Here is a 9,298-nt window from a genome sequence, read left to right as displayed (position 1 = left end):
GAAACAACAACTCAAAACGAGATGTCAAACAAAGAATATGAGAATATGAGGGGGAGGTGAGGATCCATAGACAGAAAGTGAAATAAAAAAGCCAAGAAGGAGCAGGACAGACAGGCCAGACACCACAGGAGCGAGCATATAGAGAGGAGGATGCACAGCAAACAAAGGAAACATGACAAACATCCTCTTCTCTACGTCCATAGCCTGACACGCAGGCAGCCACTGTTGAGAGCGGTAATATTACCTCCACCACAACTCAACTCATATGCCCAAGAACTTCCTTCGGCAGGATTGTTGGCATGAGCGCCGACGCTTTTGTTCTGCCAAATAACATTAGGAGGTGGGCAGGCAGAAGAGACAGGGCCCGCTTCTGAGATGGCACAGATGCCGGCAAAGAATGTGTGAGACCAGTTAAACACAAGGAAGAGGATTGTACAGACGTGACAGAAGTGACAGTTAAGCTTCCCGTGGTGGACACTGATGCTACTGAGATTCTGTCTCTTGTGCATAATTTAGAGATTTACAGTATGTCAGCAATGTTCCAAGTCAAGAGTGTCATTAAGAATGTTTATTACTTGAACGGCAATTAATTCATCGTCTACTCATCACGGGGAAGATTTAAAGTAAGACACCGCTTTTTTTTTTTTTGCTATGCTATATTTCATGAGTTTATAACAGAATACTGCATGTAGACACCAACACGTTCCCTCTCCACCCCCTTTCTGTCTGCATATTTGCCTCAAAAAAATGCATCATTTTTGAATACATCAACTCTTTTCTCCTTTGGCTATAACAGACATAGAAGAGCCATCCACCGCTAAGCTCCTCTACACATTGAGCCTCTCAATTCTCCAAACTGATCCTATCTTTCTTTAAGTCAGGCCTTGACTAACTGTCAGCCAAAGCAGTCACTTGCTCTGTATTATATATCCGTGCATTGTCTGCTCATTTCCAATGTCCTCCAGCACTAAACAGATGATAAGTCTTTTCAGCCAACTGTGAGACCAGTACTTCTCGATAGCTCCTCTTGATCCCATCAAGGAATCTTTGTTTTTAAGTGCTGACGCTTTAATGCTTCTGTCTGAGCAAAAAGCGGATGATTCCTAAGCCATGGAGAGAATGCATGTTGTTCCATCCCCATGACTAGGTGAGCGTTGTGTGTTAATGTGATTAGTGAGACATTGACGCCTCCATGCTCAGCCAGGCAGACGCAATAACAGGCTTGCTATAGAACAACTCTATGTCTCTCATGCTCTCTTTCACTTGTTCTCATTGGAGGCTGACACCAACCCTGTGGTTGTTAAAAAAAACAGCGTGATTTTTGTCATCTCCGTTTTTGTTAAAGAATAGATCAACTAACACGGAAACATTTCCCATTATGTGATATTCATATGAGGCAAAACGAGGAAGTTTGAATGTCCACAAAGACATCGTGTTAGCCAGTGCAGCGTCTCAAGCCAAAAGAAAGAATATTCACACCAGTGACAGCACATTTCTGCAGCAACACTGCTGTTTAAATGTTCATTATGATAATGTGGGTATCACTCCCATGCAGATGGTATGTCTCCATTACATACAGCATGTGCAACTGGAGTCCAAAAGAGAAACATTCAGCTTCAAGTGCTTCAACACATGGTATTGTCCTGACCTTGAAATATACTTTAACTGTGCTTTGGTACCTTTGTACCAGTGGGAATGGCACAAAAGTAGTAAGTGAAGTGTAATGTATGGGTGCCTTATGCAGATGAGGCAGCTGATGCCACCTCTCCTTTGTTTATACAGCATCAAATACAATGAAGAAGCAATATTAAGCCCTATTAATACAAGCAATGCTTGATTTGTGCTGCTGGTAGATTTTCACATGAGCATATGGGCTTGTCATTTTAAGTTTTTGATTTACTGGGTGTTAAATTGATGCATCAGTGAAATGCATCATAGTTTTTCCCAGTAATAACGGCTGAATCAATGTTAGTCATAAAGAGAATTTCTCAGAAAATAAATATATGGAAGATTTGTGCGGTTTGTGTGGGGAGGAAACCATTTGTCATATTTTATGTTATCGCACATGAGTCGTTCCTGGGCCAGTAGAAATATTGACTAGGGGAACTGGGACTTTTCTGTGGTCAAAACTCACCATTCTGAGCTGCACAGGGTGGCGGGCTTTCACAAAAAGGTACCTGTGGTCAAACGTGTAGTAGTAGCCACAATGGAGGGAAAATGACTGAAAAACACCTTAATTTAACTCAAACACAATTTTCATGCCTCCTACCAGCATCACTGGAGTTCATTTTAATTCAATGGCCTTGAGTTTGTTCACACTGTTTATTTCTGCCACCGAAAGGTTTCAGTGAGGTTACATGATAACGCACTCGTTGCTGTGTATAGTACAACACGCAAGACAAAGCACAATGTGAAATGTGCACATGTATGAGAGAAGGGAAGGCAGAGTGATGACTGTGCTGGAATAAAGGAGATCAATCTTGGACCCACTTCCTCAGACGAACACTCTTGGCTTTCACTTCACTCCTCTGAGGACTGTATACTCACAGCCCCCTATCCTCCCACCCATATCCACCTTCCGCCTTCCTTTTTCCTACTCACTCCTTCCCCCCTCTTCCTTTTCCAGCCCCCTCAGCCCCCTTAGCTACCCAAATCCTCTTCATCGCACACCACAAAGCAACAGATAAAGAAAACTGGAGAGAGGAGGAGGTTGGCCAACACTGAAGGAGGTGCAGGTTGAGAGGAAGCGGGAAGGAGGTCTACTGGGGCTGGAGGTGGGGAGGGGGGGGAGTGAGAGTGAATGAGAAAAAAGTAATATTAAGAGTAGTGGTAGAGAGTGAGTCTTAATATGCAGACTCAGAGGGTCACTGTGTAGGCAGCAGTGTGTTGTTTGTTTTATCAGTGCCCCGCTGGCGCTATGGGATGGGGTTTGAGTGAAGGCCAGTGGCCACAGCTTGCCATGGAGGGTCCAGTGATAAATGTTCAGAGGCAATCTAGGACACTGCAGCAGAAACACCATCAATTCAGTAGCCGTACCACAGCACGACTGGGAGGAGCTGTACTGTGGAATGTGTCTTCATATATGCGCGCGAATGTGTGTACCTCGAAAAATTCCATTGTGTTTCAGAAAGTTTGTGTGTTTAAAACTCACATGGTGGGAAGGGGTTAAAGGATTACAGCTGTCTCTTGGCTGTGGGAAGTAGCTGAGCAGTGCTTCCCATTGGTCATTCCCATGAACCCTTGCTCTTTAAGGGGCACGGTGGGAGGCAACAGTGAGGACAGGGGGCTGTATCGCCAGTGGCTGGACCATACACGGCCAAACTGCCAGGCCAACCTTGAGAAGATCTTTGAGTATGTATGTGTTTTTTTTTGTTTTTTTTTACACGTATGAGCTTTTGATTGTCCCATACATTTTTATACAAACACAGACCACTTTGTAAATCACTGCACAAAAAAGTCTTGAATATGCTCATACTTCTTTACCCCCTCTCTTCTCAGACTATCCTTGGCCTGAGCCCAACACTCAACTCCAGGCCTCTTCCATGCCACAACAGCAACCACTTATCAACAGGTTTTTCTGGATGTGAGGTCTGCCAGGCTCTCTCTGCAGAGGGCACGATTAGGACGAGAGGGGTGGGCATTACGCCTCAAACGCCAGCCAGAAAAAAGACCCACACGGTGATAAGGGCAAAGAATCCCGAGCACGTCATGGATTTTACAAGCTTGTCATGCTTCTACTCGCATCCCCTGCAGCAGAGCGCATTTACTGTGAAGGAAACGGCACAAATAATCATGTTGCCTTTGCCCTAGCTGTATCAAAATGTTGTTTGGGGAGCTTCAAGAGACAGCTAAACTTCTCAGTCCCTCACTGTCACAGAGATAGAAAGGACGACTTCACAGAGCTTTTCCTGAAGGAGAAATATCTTGGCTGCACGTTTCTCTTCCTGGCACTAGTGAGCTGGATGTCTCAGTTAAGGAGTATAGCCCGTGGAAAATGTTTCTGTAATTTATTTGATCACATTAAAATTGGGAACAGATTTGTTTGCTGTGACAATGTTTGTTGAGTTAGGGGCAGCCAGACTGTCTCCCACAGTGGCCTGTTGGATGTGTATGAAGCTACAGACAAGATGTCTGTAAGCCTATGCAAACACCGTACTTTACCTTACCCAGCACTGTCAAGGAATCTGTTCGTATGGGCTTAAGAAAACATCACATATACAGAATTTTCCTACCTCACCATTAACTATTATATGTTTCAACCTAGAATCCAATTATGATTATTAGTGCTTTTTTTTTGATGGCTAGAGCAATCGTGACCACAGAATGTCCCATTTCTCCTGCAGCCTCACAAAATATTCCACTGTTTTGAATATATGGGTAATGGGATGATCAAAGGGCTCTTTGACCGGTGAGCCAAAATATCCCGCTATCACCTCACAAGTGGTTGACTGGCACAAGCCACAAATCTTCAAATGCACGTCCTGCTTCTGGACAGCTGAAGCATTGTAAGCAACAGAGGGAACTGCAGCGTTAATGTATTATTGCATTAGTGTGGTCCACGCCGGTGTGTAGCTCACTCTGCAGCATGCCAGGCAGGAATGGTAGCCTCTCATTTAGTGTGTTATTTCTTCGTATTTTTGAATTCACACCCAACCTTCCCACTTCAGAGACTGTTTGAAACCAGTGACACATTGTCTGGTGTCCAAAGTACACAGGAGACTCAAATGAGCAAGGGCTAAGATTCTCACATTCCTTACACGGTTTGCATGTAAAGGTCATTAAGAAATTGAAGATAAAAGAACCTCACAGCGACATATACATCAGCACGCAGTGTTGATTAAAAAGGGGGTGGGTAGGTGGGTGCTGTGATCAACTTTGATACAAGAAAGAAAGAAAACTGTAATGTGAACAATGAGATAGTATCAGATTTATTTAGTTTTTATTCAAAAAGTCACACACTCAAGACCTCGGGCCTCATTTAGCTAAATTAACTGATGTGTAAATTAGTTTATTTCAGAAAGAGGCCTTGGTGACTTTCATTTAGTGATTTCAAAAGCACAGAGCAAGTTCCAGTATAATTACCACACAGACATTCACCCTGTTATGCTCGGCCAAATGCCATGTAAGGAGGATTAGGGCTTAAATTACTCTGCGAGGAACGGACATCAAACTGAAACTTGGACCACTAACAACTCTATATGCGTTTAGGTTTTAAAATGTCTCATTATTAAAACTAATTAAACATCTATCCCACTGCACTCAGCAGTATCAAAGTATATCGAACAGTGCTGTCGGTTTCTTTTTAAAACTGAGCGTTGCACCGTCAAACATCTCGGTGAGCAAACATACATGGTGAACCACGCTGGGAAGTTTAACATTTAACTGACAGACATTCTCTCTCATCATATGTGGGGAGATAGCCAAAACAACTTCGGAGGAGGGAGGGGGGAGAGGAAGGTCTCTGCACATGTAAATTGTTGGGTGGGCAGCAGGAAAGCCTCGAATACAATAGATGTCTATTGAAGATCAAGTTAAGAGACCATGGACCTCAGTGTCACTAGCAGTCTCACACAGACGCCAGAGGAATATTATGGCTCTGGTGGAAATTAATTGTGGGCACAGAGAGTTCCTCTTGTAGCGCGAGACAACACTGGTGTCAGAGAGGGAATAAGGGCTGCTGCCTCCAGGCACAAGCCCATGCCAAGTAAACATTAGGCAAAACCCGCCAAAGGAATATTTTGTAAGATGTCTTTGAGGCCTCACCTAGAGGTTCTTTGATTCTTATTCAAAAAAGAAAATAAAGACTTTTTGATAGTTTTGGAGTCGGAGCTGCAGAGACAAGAATTGAACCTGACAAGAAAAACACTCATAAAAATGAATGAGGCCTAAAAGGCTTTAAAACGAGGCCTCTTTACATTGAACTGTGGATTATGAAATGGAAAAACCAAAACTGAATTCTTCAGCGCTCACCAGTGAAGAAAGCCAGTGGGAGAGGCATTACTTTTCTACAATTACACTTAGCCGTCATCTTTGTTATCAAAATGTCGACTCGCTGTGAAGATAGTAGGACATCCAAATTTCTAAAGCTTTTACCTTTGCCGAGACATCAAACTCTTAAAAGCAAGAGTGTACATCCCCACTTGCTGATAAGGGGATAACAGGGGCTCTCTCAGAGTATAAAGCAAGGTCTCTGGGTGGTAGAGTGGCCTAAGGGCCTGTGTAGAGAAGCTACTTCACACTGACCACCACAGTAATGGCCTAGCTGAGCAGATATCATTATCATTATCTGTCATTAGTGATACAAGTGTCAGTCACTAAAAAAGACCATATTTGGACATAGGCATTGGTCAGTGTTTGGTCTATATATATATATATATATATATATATATAAATAATATGGTTTATGCATTCAAAGTGCACTCACTATTAAGTACTTAACATTAATAAAAGTAATAAATTTATAGTAAAATAGCTGCCTTTTGCTTTTGTGGCTCCAGAGCTGCAGAAAATGTGAAAATGTGGTGTTTCTGTGCTTTCAGTGCATTGTCAGAAACAAATCTGAAATTTTCAATTATCAAGAACAACACTGCTCAGACTTTGCCATATGTGTATGAGATTGTTCTTGACATATGATATCTGCGAGCGTCACCTTTGTTTCTCACCTTGAGATAGGCCACTGGGAGAGAGCATGAAGCGGTGCCAAACTGTCACCTTCTCTCTCAAGCTGTGCCTTGAATTTTGTCAATCACTGGATCTAAGGGGTCTCATAGCTTTGATCATCCTTGTCATTTAATGCTATTGCTGTTAAAATGCATTCACCTGGTTCTGCAAATTAATAAGAGAGCAGGCTTTCCGCAATGTTAAACAATGCAGCGTGCTCTAAAGGTGTCCGATGACTTCAGACTCACTCACAGAATTATTAAAGTCTCGCAGCTTGACTTGATTTGCTGCTTTTACCAGACAGAAAACAGCAGAGAAATGACCGGAAATGAGAGAGAGGGAGAGCGAACGTCAGGCCGGACACGAACCTGTAGATGAAGAATGAACAATTTGATTCTCTTCTTGTGCCCATGTGTGAGTGACAAATAGATGCAATCTGTATTGCAGATGCAGATGCAAAAACCTAAATATTAATAAAGCGTTATGGTAGACTAAACTCTTGGGGGGACATCCTGGAAACTTGACTTCATTGCCAAGACTTGAGACTTATTTAGCTCTGTCTATAACTGTCTGTTTTAACATAAATCTCACCATAAAAGATAGCTTCATTCTGAACAAATGAGGCTATGGCTGATTGAGTTGAAAATATGCTTAAAAACTCTCTATAAATTTCTTTATTAAAAGAAACAACAGAGCACCTGATTGCTTTCAAACATAAAGACAATAAATGAAATGATGACTATCAACTGGAGCAGCAGACTGCATGCTAGCCCTTTTTCTACGTGTGATCTAAAGGATTGAGAACATTTGGAAAACACTGCTAACAATTTTAAGGTCCCAAAAAAACCCACCAATCAGCTGGTAATTCAAACTTTTACGGTACACGTTCGCTGCTGCTCACCTTACCCCCACAATGAGTGTAATTTCACACATCCTCAGCATTACTGCTCCTCTGAGCCACACCTGCACTACTTACAGACCGGTGGTGATGATTAAAAAAAACAACTGACATCAGCAGTGAAAAAATGAACAAACGCCTCATGTCGCACTTCCGACCCCGGGTGAAAGAGTGCAAATGAACAACTGATCACCCAGCTCGCTATCCAATCTTCTATGCAATGTAACTTCCCTTGTTCACCTGTGTCTGCAGCAAAGGGTTTTTTTTAAACATCAGGCAGTGATTGTTCTTACCAGCTACTCTCATTTTTTCACCCCACCTCTGTTCCTCCATCGCCCATTTTATGCACCGATGTGACAGATTATAGAGTGTAAGCCCTGCTGATGCTTCTGACACTTAATAAAACATATCAGTTAAGGCAATTACAGTAAAGTGAAGGAGAAGCAGAGTTTCTAATTGGTGTTTCAACAATTTTTAGATCAGACTTTTGTTCAAGTCCTCAGACTCTAATTTGTGGGCACGATACCACACAGCTTCATCATGCCCCCATACAGCTATTTCATGCTCACATTCTGACCAATATTCAGATGCTATGCACTTGTTCTTGAGAGGATTTGGGGAGGTAAGTGAGATCAATAGAACAGAATAAAAGTGGAAATGAAACGTCGCTGTATGGAGAATGCTCTCATGCTCGTCCTGACCTGATAAACTTGAGTGTGGCCTGTTGAACAGCATTGCATTGATAAGCTACACTGCACGTATTCATGACACTAATAAAAAGCAAATACAGATGGTAATTTGGAGGTAAGAGTCCAACAGAATATTCCCAGAAATGTATCACGACACCTTTGGGTCTACCCGGTCTGTTTGCATTCTTCCCCCTCGTCTCACCCTGAGGTCAACGAACAGTTGAGCTTACTTCTTCACTTGAGTGTCAGGGCATACAGCTTTAGCTCTGCTGAAAAGTCCAACATGGCAAGTTATTCACAAAACAGAACTTTAATATTAGACAGTTCTGCTAAACCTCAGATTGCGTTGGGTGACTACGATTTTAATGTTCGCTACCAAGGTTCTTCGATTGCTTCAATTCACACAGCATCTCTGCAAGGCAGCCCGAGTTTTGTGAAGGAACGGTTAAGGTCAGGCCAATAAAACTATTTGGCTAAAGTTTGTGAAAGATTACGATTAAATGTCAGAGAAATCTAAACCTGACCTTCCTGTCCTTCATCGCTTTCCTTTCTGCTGCACAATATGAATTTCTCCTCCATGGGCACAGAAAGTTGGGAGTGAACATAAGCACTACTGTATAGCAAAATATTATCCAGAAAAAAAAAGCAAATTTAAAAATTAAATTTAAAAATGACTTAATTAGCCTCTCCCTAAGTATTACTGACTTTAGAAAAGGTGCTTTATTTCCTGCATTATTTTGGTGTCTCGAACATAACAGAGAGAATTCTGATAAACCAATAACACTGTATGAGAAGCCGATCTGTTTTCTCAGAAGAGCGGACGACTGAGCGGCAGATCTGACACATAGATTTAATGTGAATGGATTTATTGACAGTGAACTTGCTAACAATACGACACTTCTCATGCTAATGGACAAAACCTGTTTCCATGGCTACCATCTGGCTCAATGGAGCTGCCGAGGACGTACGCAGGTGGCACTCGGCTCTGACTTTCTACCCAAAACTTTCTGAACACTTAATGGTAGCAGCAACAAAGAGATGGTTTCAGTTT

Source organism: Chaetodon trifascialis, chromosome 6 (assembly GCF_039877785.1).
Source record: "Chaetodon trifascialis isolate fChaTrf1 chromosome 6, fChaTrf1.hap1, whole genome shotgun sequence".
Classification (NCBI taxonomy): domain Eukaryota; kingdom Metazoa; phylum Chordata; class Actinopteri; order Chaetodontiformes; family Chaetodontidae; genus Chaetodon; species Chaetodon trifascialis.
Note: the sequence above shows the minus strand (reverse complement) of the source record.